Below are 16876 nucleotides of genomic sequence, written 5' to 3'. Positions count from 1 at the left end.
AGAATGAGAAGTAGCATGGTCATTCTAAGTCCAAGAATAAGGGGAGATCAGAATAGCATGTTTGGAGGAACTGGGAACATTGGAGAAAGAAGGAGCTTGCTCTACAGTTTCTGAGGAGAAGCGATTTAGCATCAGTGTCCAAGTAGACACTTGTGATTTTGTCTATGTTATTTCTGCTTCTTGCACTTCCTATCTTCTTCGTGTCTTCTAAATGCTTTCTAAGAATTCCATGTGTGAATGCTTTAGTTATATGCAATCTTGTCATTGATATTTAAATTTTTGTATAAGAAAATCTCGCATGCATAGATCCAAAGAATTTATGGGATTAGGGTTAAATAATATGGACAAATCTTTTTAGAAGGAATAGGTAGATAAAATTTAATAGAAGTGTAATACACTCTATTTCTTCATCTGAGTGAATTCGTAGTGTTCTTAAATCTATTCATTGTGTACATCAATTAGATTTATGTCTAAATTATATATATATATATATATATAAACAAGAGCTCTAAATCACATTAATATTACACTGTTGAAAAGATTATGTTGATGTGAAAACATTTATATTAAAATATATAAATGTAAAAATGCAGTCCTTGTTTTAAAAAAAAAAAAATGCCACAGTGGGAAACATTTAAAATGGAATTATTAGTGCCGCACGAAAAATGTTTATGAAAACGTTATATTAAAAAAAAAAATTCAAAAAAAATATAATGGGGGGGTGGGAATCCCATACCCCACCCCTACGTACTGCAGGTCTGCGAGATTGCAGAGTACCTGCGACCTGCAGAGTAGCTGCGGTTCGTACACATTAGTTGCCGGTGCAATTATTATAAATTGCCTTTCGTTTTGTTATAAAGTTTGTTATAAATATTATATATTATATCATATTAAGTTATATATGTTATTAAATATCATTTATAAAAAATATAAATATATTCATCAATTAATATTAATATTTGTTATTTGATATGTTAATATATATATATATGTTAATATTTGTTATTATTCTTATTTTAAAATGGTGAATGGGGAACATTAATTTAATAATAGTTCATTAATTATTATTAAATTAAATAAAAATATAATGAGGGATTCAGGTGTGGAGATTTAATAATTAGTCATATAATTGATAATTAGCTTAATTTAAATGCAATCATGATCAATTGGCTAATGAAGCTGTATAATTGTTAGCGATTATTATATTTTTAAAAAAATAAAAAATGATGGGGGTCATTATCAACAAAATGCATATATATAATAGATATTTAGAACCTTTAGAAAATTGAATCTTAAGAGTTATGGGAAAGCAAATCTGGTCCAACAAAATAACACGTAGGATAGATGATTAATATTCCTTCACTAAGTGTTCAACTCTTAAACGAAAACTGAGACCTCATATTTCATTCAATTAAGTTATTTTAGCAAACCAAAACATGTGCTTGTATTGTGTTTTCTCTATGCTACTTATTTTGGGTTTTTGAGTTGACTAGTGTTGACCAGTTATAGGACGTCTACCAGAGGCTCGGAGGATTATGATTGTGATGTCATGATCATGTCCTTTGATTTCGATCTTTATAAACCCAACCATGGTAATGTGATGGTATGCTCTATGAGATGTTTGTATCTACTGATTGTTATTGCTCATCAGTCTTCTTGAGTGAAGCCGAGTAATATGTATCTGAGACATTTGACTTAACCATTTTGCGTCATTGATCAGTTATCCTTGGATTACTTTCTAGTTGCCATGATGGGACTAAAGGGTTTATTTATTCCTTGATGATGTCATGTTGTGACATGTTTTGGCTCAACCATTTCGGAGTCTTCGATCACTATTACTTTGAGATACTCTTGGTTGCTTGTTGAGAACCAATGTTTATTGTGATTATCATTGATGCCTTCAATTTCCAATAGAGAACTATTGTGGTCATGATTATTTATGTATTCTTTTCAATTGCTCATGGAGATTTGATGCTCTTATTTTGGATTATCTTTTGGTATTTTTCCAGTCGCTTGTATAGGACTGTGGTGATTTTGTGATTTATGATTCTATGAGCTTAGAGTAGGTTATCTACTTGTAGTGTCAGGAAGTGGCTTGCAATGGGGGTCGGGGCCCTAAGAGGCTGCTAGGGTAACTCATTGTAAGTTGTCTTAATAAGTGAAAACATTCACACCTAATACTGACTTGATGAACCTAAAAAGATAATTGTTTTGTTCTCGCCCATGCCTCGAGTGGTTGTATAGACTAGGATGAGAGTAGAGAGAATGCTTGGTTGCAACCTTGCATTCCATAGTATGCCTTTTCTATATGAGAGGATACTAGTGGCTGCATAGGGATCACTAGGGGGGTGGGGTCTATTGAGAGACTACTAGGGTAACTCTAGCATGATCCATGTGATGAGACTTTACCGCTTGCATAGTAGGTTTCCTACATGTCTTTGTTGTGCCTCTAGGATTAGATGTCAGTTTGTGATTGAAACATTTGAGTTAGTATACTTTTAGGATTCTTGAACTTAGAAAGTACTTGTGCTATGTGATTTGATATCCTATTTGGGACTTGAGATTATCTCCTCAGCGCGGTGGTAGTGGACCATTTAGGTTCCACGCAGTCGGGTGGTAGTGCTTTTCCACTCTTATCATTTGAGATTCGTTTGAGATACCGTGGCTGATGCATTCATTATGGAATCTATCTTCATTCTATTCATGGATTATGATGGTGGACATGTATCCTTACATTGATGATTTGCATATGTTAGATGATGTTATCTTATGCTTTATTTTGCAGGTTAGATTACTTTCTGCATATGATGTAGTATGTTTTTAGGAGTGCCATTCCTATTTGATAATACCGATGATCTCTTTAGTGATTTGGAATGTTACGCACGGAGGGATGGCTAGGGCTCACGATAGTCTAATGATGCTATTTACGGTTGGGAGGAACTGTGCACTTAATTAGTTATGATGTGATTTATGGTTATCTGTTACGATGATTGTTAATATCATTTATGATGATGATGTATCATGTATTGTATTTGGCTTCATTTACTTGCTAAATTTTCACCATGGATTAGAATAGGATGATGTACTTTATTTCACATATGTATATTTTTTTAAGCCTTTCATACCCTGTGGCATGTACAATGGATGATTGAGCAATCGGAAATATAATTTAAGAACGTTGGACTTTTCATTATTATGTGGATGTAGTATTAGATGGAATCATTAATAGTTGATTTAGATGTAATTCAACATTAAGAGATCCTTAAAGAATGTAACTTGTTATGTATGTTTATGTTTACTTTCAATTAAATGATGTTGTTGCTTTCGCTACTATGTTATGAATGGTTACTTTCATGTTTTTAGAAGAAAAAAAAAATGCTACCAAACTTAGTGAAACTTGAGGTTAATTCTTTGGATCCCTTGGTGAGGTGTTACATTTGGTATCAGAGCCCAAGTTTCTACATTGGGAGCTCTGGGTATTTTGGAACAAACTAGGACCTTGAACTATTATGTGTATCTCTTTCAAACTTGAAACTAGGTGAACTAAAACAGAACCTAAAACTGTTATTCGCATATGCAACACTTAGCTTTCAAAACTTAAAATTTATTTAAACCTAAACATAGGTAAAACTAAAAATTGAACTTAGTCTACTTGCAAACATGTGCCTTTTATGCTATACAGTCACATGCATTATGTTGTAATAGTACTTAGTATCTTGGATATTGTTGTAGGATGGTATCTGGGACTAGGTCTTCTGTTAGAGGCCATGGTAGAGGCCGTGGACATGGCAGAGCTATCTGTGTCCATGAGTCTGTCCATGTAGGGCCTTCTCATGAAGGGAGTGGGGGAGAGCATGCTAGTGAGCAACAGGAAGAGAGCCATAGGTGTGACCAAGCTGAGTCTAAGGAGGTTAACTTGAGATAGATAATGCAAACCATTCTTGATCATCTATCTCTTGTTCAAGATCGGCATAAAGCACATCAGTTAGAACAAGAGCATAGACCCAGGTCTAGGAGCCCTCGGAAGGATTGACAAAGATCCATTGTATCTACTTAGATGAAGGACCTTTTGAGATCCAAGGTCAAGCCCTTTAACAGGCAGGGTTCTGGATATGTGGCCGAACAGTGGCTTATTGCTCTTGACAGGATTTTTGCCATGTAGGACTTTGATAGTAATGTTAAGGCAAGATTTTCCATTACCAATCTAGAGAATGTTGGGGCCACTTGGTGGACAATTGAGGAAAAGATGGGCATAGATATCAACAGTGTCACTTGGGAGCTATTCCTAAAGAGTTTTTGTGAATGATTCCTACTAGAGGAATGGAAGCAGCAAAGGGCAGATGAGTTCCATAATCTCAAATGAGTTCCATAATCTCAAGTAGTATTCTATGACTGTAACAGAGTATGAGCGCAAATTCTATAAGCTCATTTCCTTTTCAAGATTCAGTGACAACTCAACTCAGTTGACTCGGCATTTCATTAGAAGTTTGAACAACCATTTAATTGGGCGTGTTAAGGTGTTTGAACCTAAAACCCTCAAGGATGCGGTACATCGAGCTTTCCTTGCAGAGCAGAGTGTGAATCTAGGACATGGGGGTTTTGTAGGAGAACCTTCAGCATCAGGGTCAAAGGGTGGTCAAGGAGCAAGTGGCAACAGGAAAACTTCTTCTAGGGGAATCAGCGGCAAGGAGGAACTTACCCTCTAGCACAGAGTGGTGGCGGTGGTTCCAATACTAGGAACTATCACAACACTCAATGCAAAAAGCACAACCAGTATGATTAGCCATCTCAGAGTGTTCAATCTTATCCTAGTGGGGGTAGCTTCCAATAGTCTAGTGCACCTAGAGTTCAGAGGAGTTCCAATGGAGAATGTTTCTCATGTGGACAATGTGGACACAAGTCATATCACTGCCCTCAAGGGAAACCTCAGTTCTTAGGCCAAGGACTCCCAGCTCCAGAACCTACAATTAGTGACATGGGTAGAGCCTAGAGAGTGTACTCAATGGAGTCACATCCTCTTACAAAGGGAAAGGGTCCAATGGGACCTGCACAGTGAGTTCTTAGCTCACTATTCATTTAGGCTTCCAGGAGTAAGCATAATTCTAGGGGGGGTGGATGTAGTGCCTGCCCCTAGGTCACATTTTTTTGTTATCATTACTGAACTCTATTAGACTAGTTTTGTGTTGATGGTTAGTAGCATTGTTTTGATACTATTAGATATTATGTTATGGATTCAGTTGATGTATGATGAGATTACTTGGACTCTACATTTCATATATGCATGATGATTATTACATTATTTCTAGTTATTGATGATGATTAGTTAGATGGTTTATTATCACATGTGTTTTATTATGGATACTTACCCCATACTTGCATGTGTATGGTGTGCATATTTATTCTTATGTTTGGCATTTCTGATGTGGTTAAGGAAGGGAGTCATAGTCACCTACTAGTTGGGATCTACACGATGCACCACTTCCTGCCATTGCCTGTTTAGCTTAGTACATATATATATTGTATGTACATGCATGGTTTTTATGCAAGTTGCTAGTACCAGGTATCGACTTCTTTGAATTGCTAGGATGAGCGTACCCTATAGCACTATCTCAATGTTAAGAGAGGGGAGATAAATTCTCAAGTCCAAATCCTAAACCCTTAAACCATTTTTCCTAAAAAGGTAGGGCAAATATCTGATATACTTTACCTTTTGAATGTGTCAAATGACATAATTCGTGATTTTTAACCCTTTAGACTAATTTTGTATGGATTGTTCTATGATGGGTTTTCATATTTTATCTTGGAGGTCTATGGTGAATTTTCTATTAATTAAGTCTTAATAAATAGATTTAATTATAAATTAATTATTTGAGAAAAATTAATATAATATCATGATCTTTTGATATTTTGATTATAATTAATTAAATGAGAATTAATTGAGAAAAGAATTAAATAAAAGAAATTAAAATTAATAATAATAATAAAATAATAAATAAATAATAATAATAAAAGTAATAAAAGAATTAAAATAAAAGTTATAAGCTTGCCTAGGAGTAAACACACCTCTTGATTTTAGATATGTCAACAACATAGGAGTTAGTGCATAAATTAAGCACATGGTGTCTACAACCTTGTGACTCATCTAGAAGATTGGAAAAGACTCATGCTTAGTTGTCAACACCACCTTGTTGTTCTAGAGACATTCTAGGTGCTTCCTGAGAGTTCTTTATATTCAGGCACTCCTAGAAGCTGGAGGAGCGTGTTTGGAGGACCTGGGAACATTGGAGAAGGAAGGAGCTTGCTCTGTAGTTTCTCAGGAGAAGCGATTTAGCATCAGTGTCCAGGTAGACACTTGTGATTTCACCTATGTTATTTCTGCTTCTTGCACTTCCTGTCTTCTTTGTGTCTTCTGAATGCTTTCTAAGAATTCCATGCGTGAATGCTTTAGTTATATGCAATCTTGTCATTGATATTTAAATTTCTGTATAAGAAAATCTCGCATGCATAGATCCGAGGAATTTATGGGATTGGGGTTAAATAATATGGACAAATCTTTTCAGAAGGAATAGGTAGATAAAATTTAATATAAGGGTAATACACTTTATTTCTTTATCTGAGTGAATTCATAGTGTTCTTAAATCTATTCATTGTGTACATCAATCAGATATATATATATATATATATATATATATACGAGAGCTCTAAATTGCATTAATATTACACTGTTGAAAAGATTATGTCGATGTGAAAACATTTATATTAAAATATTTAAATGTAAAAATGCAGTCCTTGTTTTAAAAAAGAAAATGGTATAGTGGGAAACATTTAAAATGGAATTATTACTGCCACGCGAAAACATTTATAAAAATGTTATATTAAAAAAAAAATCAAAAAAAATATAATGGGGGGGCGGGAATCCCATACCCCACCCCTACGTACCGCAGGTCTGCGAGATCACAGAGTACTTGCAACCCGTAGTGTACCTACGATCCGCACACATTAGTGGCCGGCGCAATTATTATAAATTGCCTTTCGTTTTGTTATAAAGTTTGTTATAAATATTATATATTATATCATATTAAGTTATATATGTTATTAAATATCATTTATAAAAAATATAATGTATTCATCAATTAATATTAATATTTGTTATTTGATATGTTATCATATATATATATATATATATATATATATATATATATATATATATATATATATATATATATTTGTTATTATTCTTATTTTAAAATGGTGAATGTGGAACATTAATTTAATAATAGTTCGTTAATTATTATTAAATTAAATAGAAATATTAGTTGCTTGAATTAATGAGGGATTCGAGTGTGGAGATTTAATAATTAGTCATATAATTGATAATTAGCTTAATTTAAATGCAATTTCAATCATGATCAATTGGCTAATGAAGTTGTATAATTGTTGGTGATTATTATTTTTTTTTTTTTAAAAAAAACGATGGGGGTCATTATCAACAAAATGCATATATATAATAGATATTTAGAACCTTTAGAAAATTGAATCTTAGGAGTTATGGGAAAGCAAATCTGGTCCAACAAAATAACACGTGGGTTAGATGATTAATATTCCTTCACTAGGTGTTCAACTCTTAAATGAAAACTGAGACCTCATATTTCATTCAATTAAGTTATTTTAGCAAACCAAAACATGTGCTTGTATTGTGTTTTCTCTATGCTACTTGTTTTGGGTTTTTGGGTTGACTAGTGTTGACCAATTATAGGACGTCTACCAGAGGCTCGGGGGATTATGATTGTGATGTCATGATGATATCCTTTGATTCCGATCTTTATAAACCCAACCATGGTAATGTGATGGTATGCTCTATGAGATGTTTGTATTTACTGATTGTTATTGCTCATCAGTCTTCTTGAGTGAAGATGACTTATATGTATATGAGACACTTGACTTAACCATTTTGAGTCATCGACCAGTTATCCTTGGATTACTTTCCAGTCACCATGATGGGACTAAAGGGTTGATTTATTCCTTGATGATGTTATGTTGTGACATGTTTTGACTCAACCATTTTGGAGTGTTTGATCAGTATTACTTTGAGATACTCTTGGTTGCTTGTTGAGAACCAATGTTTATTGTGATTATCATTGATGCCTTCAGTTGCCAATAGAGAATTGTTGTGGTCATGATTATTTATGAATTTTTTTCAATTGCTCATGGAGATTTGATGCTCTTATTATGGATTATCTTTTGGTATTTTTCCAGTCGCTTGTATAGGACTGTGGTGATTTTATGATTTATGATTCCATGAGCTTAGGATAGGTTATCTACTTGTAGTGTTGGGAAGTGGCTTGCAATGGGGGCTGGGGCCCTAAGAGACTACCAGGGTAACTCATTATAAGTTGTCTTAATAAGTGAAAACATTCACACCTAATACTGACTTAATGAACCTAAAAAGAAAATGTTTTTGTTCTCGCCAATGCCTGGAGTACTAGTACAGACTAGGATGGGAGTAGAGAGAATGCTTAGTTGCGACCTTGCATTTCGTAGTATGCCTTGTCTGTATGAGAGGATACTAGTGGCCGCATAGGGATCACTAGGGGGTTGGGGTCTATTAGGAGACTACTAGGGTAACTCTAGCATGATCCGTGTGATGACACTTTCCCGCTTGCATAGTAGGTTTCCTACATGTCTTTGTTGTGCCTTTGGGATTAGATGTTAGTTTGTGATTGGAACCTTTGAGTTAATATACTTTTAGGATTCTTGAACTTAGAAAGTAATTGTGCTATGTGATTTGATATCCTGTTTGGGACTTGAGATTATCTCCTCAATGTGGTGGGAGTGGACCATTTACATTCCACGTGGTCGGGTGGTAGTGCTTTTCCACTCTTATCATTTGAGATTCGTTTGAGACACCGTGGCTGATGCATTCATTCTAGCATCTATCTTCATTCTCTTCATGGATTATGATGGTGGACATGTATCCTTACATTGATGATTTGCATATGTTAGATGATGTTATCTTATGCTTTATTTTGCATGTTAGATTACTTTCTACATATGATGTAGTATGTTTTTAGGAGTGACATTCCTATTTGATAATACCGATGATCTCTTCGATGATCTGGAATGTTATGCATGAAGGGATGGCTGGGGCCCACAATGATCTAATGATTCTATTTACGGTTGGGATGAACTGTTCACTTAATTAGTTATGATGTGATTTATGGTTATCTATTACGATGAATGTTTATATCATTTATGATGATGATGTATCATGTATGGTATTTGGTTTCATTTACTTGCTACATTTGCACAATGGATTAGAATAGGATGATGTACTTTATTTCACATATGTATATTCTTTTAAGCCTTTCATACCCTATGGCATGTACAGTGGATGATTGAGCAATCGAAAATGTAATGTAAGAACATTGGACTTTTCATTATTATGTGGATGTAGTATTAGATGGAATCATTAATAGTTGATTTAGATGTAATTCAACGTTAAAGGATCCTTAAAGAATGTAACCTATTATGTATGTTTATGTTTACTTTCAGTTAAATGATGTTGTTGTTTTCGCTACAATGTTATGAATGGTTACTTTCATGTTTTTAAAAAATTAAAAATTTATAAAAAAAATGCTACCAAACTTAGTGAAACTTTAGGTTAATTCTTTGGATCCCTTGGCAAGGCGTTATAAAAAGTTTGATGGTGGTAAGGAGTATTTGGGTGATAACTCAATTCTTGTGATTTTGAGTCTAAGAAGGAAGATGGAGATGCTTTCATCACAGTATTGGTCACTCATGTAGGTGATAATGCATGGTTGATAGACTCAGGTACATCTTTTCACATGACTCCTAATAGAAATTGGTTTAGTAAATATGAAAAGTTTGATGGTGGTAAGGTGTATTTGGGTGATAACTCAGTTCTTGATATTGTTGGTCATGGAAGTATTCATGTGAAATTTTTTGATGGTAGAATTAGAAGATTTGATGGTGTCCTACATATTCTGGGACTAGCGAGAAATTTGCTATTTGTTAGTAAACTAATAGATGCAAGTGTGCATGTACTATTTTCTGAAGCAAGTGTGAAAATGGTGAGAGGTGCTATGGTACTACAAAGAGGAAGCAAATTGGGTACATTGTACTAGATTGATGCATGCATAGATAGTACTTTTGATAAAATTGTGAAGAGGACTACTTTGTTGCAGAAGGAGAGGGTTTCTCTTTTAACAGATGGTCATGGTTTTTGGGTACCCAAGGGTGCTCTATCTACTAAATCAAAGTTACTTGTAAAGAAGACTATGCTATGGCACTAGAGACTCGGCCGTATAGGTGAGAAAGGTTTATGAACCTTAAAGAATTAAAAACTTGTTGATGGGTTGAATGACTGTAATCTTGATTTTGATTTTTGTGAGCATTGTATCTATTGTAAACAAAATTGCATTCAATTTTACTCAAGTTCTCATAAGTCCTTATGTATTTTGGATCTAATCCATTCAGATGTAATTGGTCTAGTTGATGTTCCTTCTATTGGTAGATTAGTTTATTATGTTTCTTCCATTGATGATTTCAGTAAAAGAACATGGGTTTATTTTCTTAGAAGTAAAGCTTAAGCTTTCAGTCATTTCAAATAATTTAAAGCAATGGTTGAGTTACAGACTAGAAAGAATATAAAGTGTTTGAGAACTGATAATTGCGGTGAATATTGCTCCAATGATTTTGAGACATTTTGTAAAAAATTTGGTATTAAAAGAGAGAAGAAAACTCCATAGTCTCCATAGGAGAATGGAGTTGTAGAAAAAATGAACAAGACCTTGATGGAGAAGGCTAGGAGTATGCTGAGTGGAGTTGGACTGGAACAAAAGTTTTGGATTGAAGTTGTAGCCATTGCCTGCTACCTGATAAACAAGTCTCCTACATCAGCTCTTATTTATAAGACACCAATGGAAGCATGGTCGAGCCACAAGCCTTAGACATCTAAGAGTTTTTAGTTGTGAGGCATATGCTCATGTGCCAAAGGAGAAGCGGACAAAATTGGACAACAAAGTTGTCAAATGTATCATCATCACATATAGTTATGGTGTGAAAGGATACAATCTTTGGGAACATGTTGTACAAAAGTTATTTTACTCTAGAAGTATTATTTCTAGAGAAACTGAGCCTTCTTTTGTTACAGTGCAACTAGAAAAGATAAAAGAAAAAAAAGATGTGATTCAACTTCCTACTACACTTGAGAAAGTTGAATCGAGGCCCTTAGAAAGACAAGTTGTTGAAGAGAGCTCTACGAATTTTGAATCATCAAAGGAAGAGGGAAAACCTTATCATGAGCCTAAACCTAAACCTGAACTAGATCTTGTTTGAAGGTCTAGTAGATAGAGGAAAGCACTAGAAAGGTATGGATATTCTCATAATGGTTGGAGGTGTATATTTTCTTTGAATGCTAATATTAATGAATCAAAATCTATAGAAGAGGCTCTTCGTATAAATGATTCAGAGTCTTGGAACATAGCCATGGAAGAAGAGATGGCAACTCTTAAGAGGAATGACACATGGGACCTTGTACCATTGCTTAAAGGACAAAAGCCTGTTGGTTGTAAATGGGTGTTCAAAAGGAAGATGGGTTCGAATGGAAGCACTAAGAAGTATAAAGCACGATTGGTTGCAAAAGGTTACTCCCAAGTTGTAGGAATTAATTATGGTGAAATTTTTTCTCCTGTAGCAAAAATGGCATCCATTCAATTTTTAATTTCTATTGCAGCGGCTTATGATCTAGAAGTTGAGTAGATGGACGTGAAGACAACTTTCCTTCATAGAAATTTGGAGGAAGAAATTTATATGACACAGCCAGAGCACTTTGTGGTGAAAGGTAAAAGTCATTTGGTCTGTAAATTGAAGAAATCCTTGTATGGTTTAAAAAAAAGTCCTAGGATGTGGTACCAGAAGTTTGATACATATGTATTGAGTTTGAGATTTGTGTGATCCAAATCTAATCACTATATATACTACAAGTCTAATGGTGATTGTTTCGTGGTTATTGCTTTATATGTTGATGACATGTTTATTGGACAAGGAAAATGTTTGATTGTAGAATTAAAATCTTAGCTCTTAGCAAAGTTTGAAATGAAAGATCTTGGTGCAGCAAGGTACATTTTGGGAATGGAGATTATAAGAGATAGACAAAATCGAAAGTTTTGGTTAGGCTATAGTAAGTATGTTGGTAATATTCTAAGAAGATTCAATATGCAAGATTCCAAACCATTGAGTGTTCCTATTACTATGGGAACAAAACTTTCTATTTCATAATGTCCTTCATCCCCATTGGAGATGAAAGAGATGAGTCGAATAATGTATCAGAGTGTTGTTGGACATTTGATTTATGTTATGGTCTGTACAAGACCAGACATTGCCCAAGCAGTGGGAGTACATTCTCGTTATATGTCTAATCTAGGAAGAGCACATTGGGATGCAGTAAAAAGAGTTTTCATATACTTGTGGGGTACCTTAGAGTATTCTATATGTTTTCATGGAACAAGATATGAGCATTCCTTGGATATTCAAGGTTATGTGGATTCAAACTAGTTTGACGATGTTGATAGAAGAAAATCCACCAGTGCATATGTGTTCACATTATTTGGTAGTGCAATTAGTTGGATGAGAAAGTGACAAGTTGTGGTCACTTTGTCCACTATAGAGGCAGAGTATATGATAGCTACTCATGCCTGCAAGGAAGCCATCTAGCTAAAGAGACTATGTTTAGATATAGAGTTCAAATAGGGTGCAATGACAATTTATAGTGATAGTTAGAGTGCAATCTGCCTAGCAAAGAACCCAACATTTCGTGCCAAGACCAAGCACATTGATGCACAATATCATTTTGTGAGAGATATGATCGAAGACAGCAAGGTGAAGCTAGAAAAGGTGGAGACTTTAGTGAATGTTGTTGATGCATTAACTAAGCCCATGAGCACAGAGAAGATTAGATTGTGTTCAGAGTTTATGGGCCTCTTGGCCCCTAGTAATTAAGTCCATGACACTGTGGGTCCCATGACTTTTGCAAGGTGTTCGACAAGTGGGAGAATGTTAAGAATTGTGTCTCAACCTTGCAAGTTTTTTCTAGAAAATTCTAGAATTTTTTTTACAAAATTCTAAAATTTTTTTGTGGTAGTTTTCCACAAGTTTATGAGCTGGAAAAAGGTGTACGAGTTGTTAAAAATGTGTCTAGTCTCTAGAACAATGTAGAAGGGCTATTTCTAGAGTGTAAACAACTCATTATATGTCTTTTATGGGGGTCTAAACTAGAGGTCAAAATTATGGACGAAAATGGTATTCTTGGAGTTACAAATTACAAGTAAGTAACATGTAGCATGGTTTTGTAAAACCACAAATAGTTTCTAAGTGGCAAATCACTATAAAAGAAGGGCTTGGGGAAGTGTTTCAACCATGGAGTTCAATTTGCAAGACCGGTGCTAGAAGAAGTCTCTCTAAGTCTGAGTCTAAGTTTGAGTTGTGGTGATGCGCTCCTATAAGAACTTGCAATGCAAATGTATTATAATCTTGTAGATTTGAAAATACATTGTGTGGGTTTTGGAGGGTGGGTTTTTCCTCTTGGAAGGGTTTCCCCACGATAATTATTGTGTTATGTGTTCATTATTATTTTTATTATGTTATGATGCATTTCTTAATATCTCTACAATAGTTAGTTGAATTTGCATAATCATCCCCTCAAAGATTAGTATAGGAGGTGATTCCACACATCTTAGCTTCCTTACATAATCAAAAATAATATTATTAACAAATATATAAATATACATTTATAATCTATTTAATATATTAATAGCATCAAATATTTCATAAAATTATTAATAATGTATATAATGGTTCGTGCTCCTACAAAAGACAAAATATATGAGCCAATGAAATTACAGTAAAACAATTATAATCATTTTAGAAACTAAAATTTTCACATAAAAACATTTGAAAAATTAAAAGTTAAAATTAGAAATAGAAATAGTTGCATCTAATTAGGTCACGGACATAAAGTGAAATGTTCTCTCAGAAAATTTTAGAGCCCGTGGAGATCCCTTGGCTGCAATGTGACCATGAGCCCATCTTTCATATAGAGAGTGAGAGCCAACTTGGGCTTCACAACATGCCCTGCCACTATCTTCATCCTGAACCTCCAAATCATAGTCGCTGCGATCAATTTCATTTGGTAGTAAGCAAAGTCCTTTCCCAGGCACAGTCTCGGCCCAGCATTGAACACCGGGTATTTATAGGTGGACCCGCTGACGAAGATCCCATCCTTGTCAAGCCACCTCTCGGGCCTAAACTCCATGCAGTCCTGCCCCCAAATGCTCTCCATTCTCCCCATCCCATATATCGAATAAATCAGCTTCATGCCCTTTCTTATATAAGTCCCGTCTGGAAGCCGGTCATCAGAGTCCGCTTCCTTTAGGTCAAAAGGCACGGAGGGGAACAGCCGCATGGACTCCGACAGTGCCGCCTGCAAATAATGCATCTGCTTCACCTCCTCTGCTCTAAACCTCAGGGAACCATTTGTTCCTTCAACAGCTTCTACACCAGTGGAGCATCTTTTCGTCAAGACAGACCCAATCTCCGTCAGGATGCGTTGTTCGACAAGAGGGTGGCATAAGAGAAGCCAGAATAACCAAGAGAGCGCCACAGACGAGGTGTCCCGCCCGGCCAGAATGAAATTAACTGCTATTTCCCGCAGCTTATCGTCCGTGTAGCACCGGTCACCTTCCTCCGTCTGGACCTTCATGAAGGCCGACAGCAGGTCAGTCCCGGTGCCAGTTCGAGACGCGATTATCCTCTCCACAAACCCATTAACAGTACCCAGAGATCTGCGTAGCTTGCTCTCCGCTCCCAAATTGAAACGCCGCATGAGCCTCCAGACCAAAGGGGGCGTATAAAACCTCAACATGGTGATCTCCGCGGCCTCCTCAAACGCTTGCGCGAATTCCCTTGCTTCTGCTCCCCCGCCCGCCAGACAGCCCGGATTGACTCCCAGCGTTATCATGCACACGTTATCGAAGGTGAAGCGAAGGAGCACGTCCTGCAGATCGATTGCCTCACCGGAACGGGCGGTTTCTTCGAGGAGGGGCAGCAGCCCGTTCTGCGCCAGATCTTCCACTGACCTTGCCATCAACGTCCTCAAGGACGGAGTGTTGAATTCTGTATTTGCTATTTTCCTCTGCGATTTCCACACATCGCCATCGGCGTTGAAGATGCCGTCCCCTAAGAAATCGTGCCCTGCTGCCCGGAAAAAGAGTCCCTTGTGATAATTGTTAAATTTGGTCTTGAGGGCGTGTTCAAGATTGAGCGGGTTCGTTGTAGTGACGCTTGTCAAGCTGCTCATGATTAGCCTCCCATCGCAGTGAAACGTTCCTCCGCAGTCTTTCAAGGCTTGTGTACTCCACTCATGGAGATCATTCAAGTGAAGGAGTAGGGATGGAAGTAAGCCCACCAGAGGCCACACTCGCGGTCCAACTATATCCTTTCTTCTCTGCACAACGAAATGGAAAAGCATTAGCCCCAATAACACCATTGCTATGGCACTGGCTTGCACATTTGACTCCGACAACAGAAAATGCAGAAGCCGACTGAGGTTGCTTCTCATTCTCAGAAATATACTCAAATGCAGTCAATGTTAATGTTATGAGCTATTTTGGCAAAGAAATTTTGGGTATTTAAATACGCATGAGCTACTATGACCCAGGTTAATTTACTTTTGCGGGCTCCTTCATTTTGGTTCTCTTCGAGTCGTTAACGCTTTTATTATTTCCGCGTCAATTTTCACCTACATCAGTACAATCCAACATCAATTTTCACCTATCAAGACGCCATTGTATCTTTTTGGACACATAAAAGAAATCACTAGATCTTTAATACTATTTGTTTCAGCTTTTGCATTTTGTACATTAAATAATTATTGGTTTCAGTACACAATGTACCCTTGAGAATGCAATTTTAATTGTTAAAATTATGAAAATAAAAATTTAATTAAATATTGTTGGTTTGATAATTAAATTTTCTTAAGTTGTCAATTGTATTCTTTGACTTTTTTTTACTTTAGTTACTTTTAGTAAATGTTTGTGATTTTTTAAGAATAGTTAAAATTAGTGGTTATTTGAATTTGTATAGTCTTTCATTTATAAGAATATGTTTAGATATTTTATCTATTAATTTTTCTAAGAAAAAATGTTATCAATTAAAAGATCAATTCAAGTTGTCAAGACATTTATTTTTCATACCTCAATTTTTGTCCTCATTTATGTAACTTAATATCATCTAATTTATTTGAACATTCTATTTTCATCTTTTTCAACTTATAGATAAAATCACTTGTATTTTGGGCACTATGCATTGTTTGTTTCAATCTACAACATATGCTAGAGACAGAAGTTTCTAAATTTAACCGTTCATTTATTTCATCAATTCAAGATGTTGATATGAAAATTATGAATACAATTGAATCCAAATTTTATATGATTTTTAAAAAGAATTTCAATTTTTATTTATGATTCCATAGTATTGGTTTGGTAATTTAGTTTTATTAGGTGCTATATAAATGTGACATAATTTTAGAAGGTGCTTAGTTGTATATATTTCTTTTTCTTTTTTATGTTCGCATAAATTCTCAACTAATGTTGCTGAGTTTTTCAAGAATAATTAAAACTAGTGATTGTCATACATTAGTAATGAAATGGTAGTTCGATTTTCTATCCATTCATTGGAAAAAGTAAGATAAGCTTTCAATTAAAAGTCTATTTTAATTAAAGCAATCAATTTTTCTTTTTCACATCATTAAAGGTAGTAATGATATTACAATTTAAATTTTATTGAGGAATGCATTCTA

The 16876-nt window shown here is 35.2% G+C and overlaps 1 pseudogene across 1 annotated transcript; it reads right to left on the bottom strand.

The window, feature by feature from the left end:
- Window positions 1–14013: 14013 nt before the first annotated feature.
- On the bottom strand, window positions 14014–15815 carry LOC149543559 (cytochrome P450 86B1 pseudogene; annotated as a pseudogene). The gene has a single exon (XR_016355242.1). The product of XR_016355242.1 is annotated as a cytochrome P450 86B1 pseudogene (transcript).
- Between the last annotated feature and the right edge of the window lie 1061 nt (window positions 15816–16876).

This window comes from Cupressus sempervirens, chromosome 8 (assembly GCF_028749045.1).
Source record: "Cupressus sempervirens isolate cs-2001-9-10 chromosome 8, ASM2874904v1, whole genome shotgun sequence".
NCBI lineage: Eukaryota > Viridiplantae > Streptophyta > Pinopsida > Cupressales > Cupressaceae > Cupressus > Cupressus sempervirens.
The sequence above is the reverse complement of the archived record's forward strand: the minus strand, read 5'-3'. Positions and strand labels throughout refer to the sequence as shown.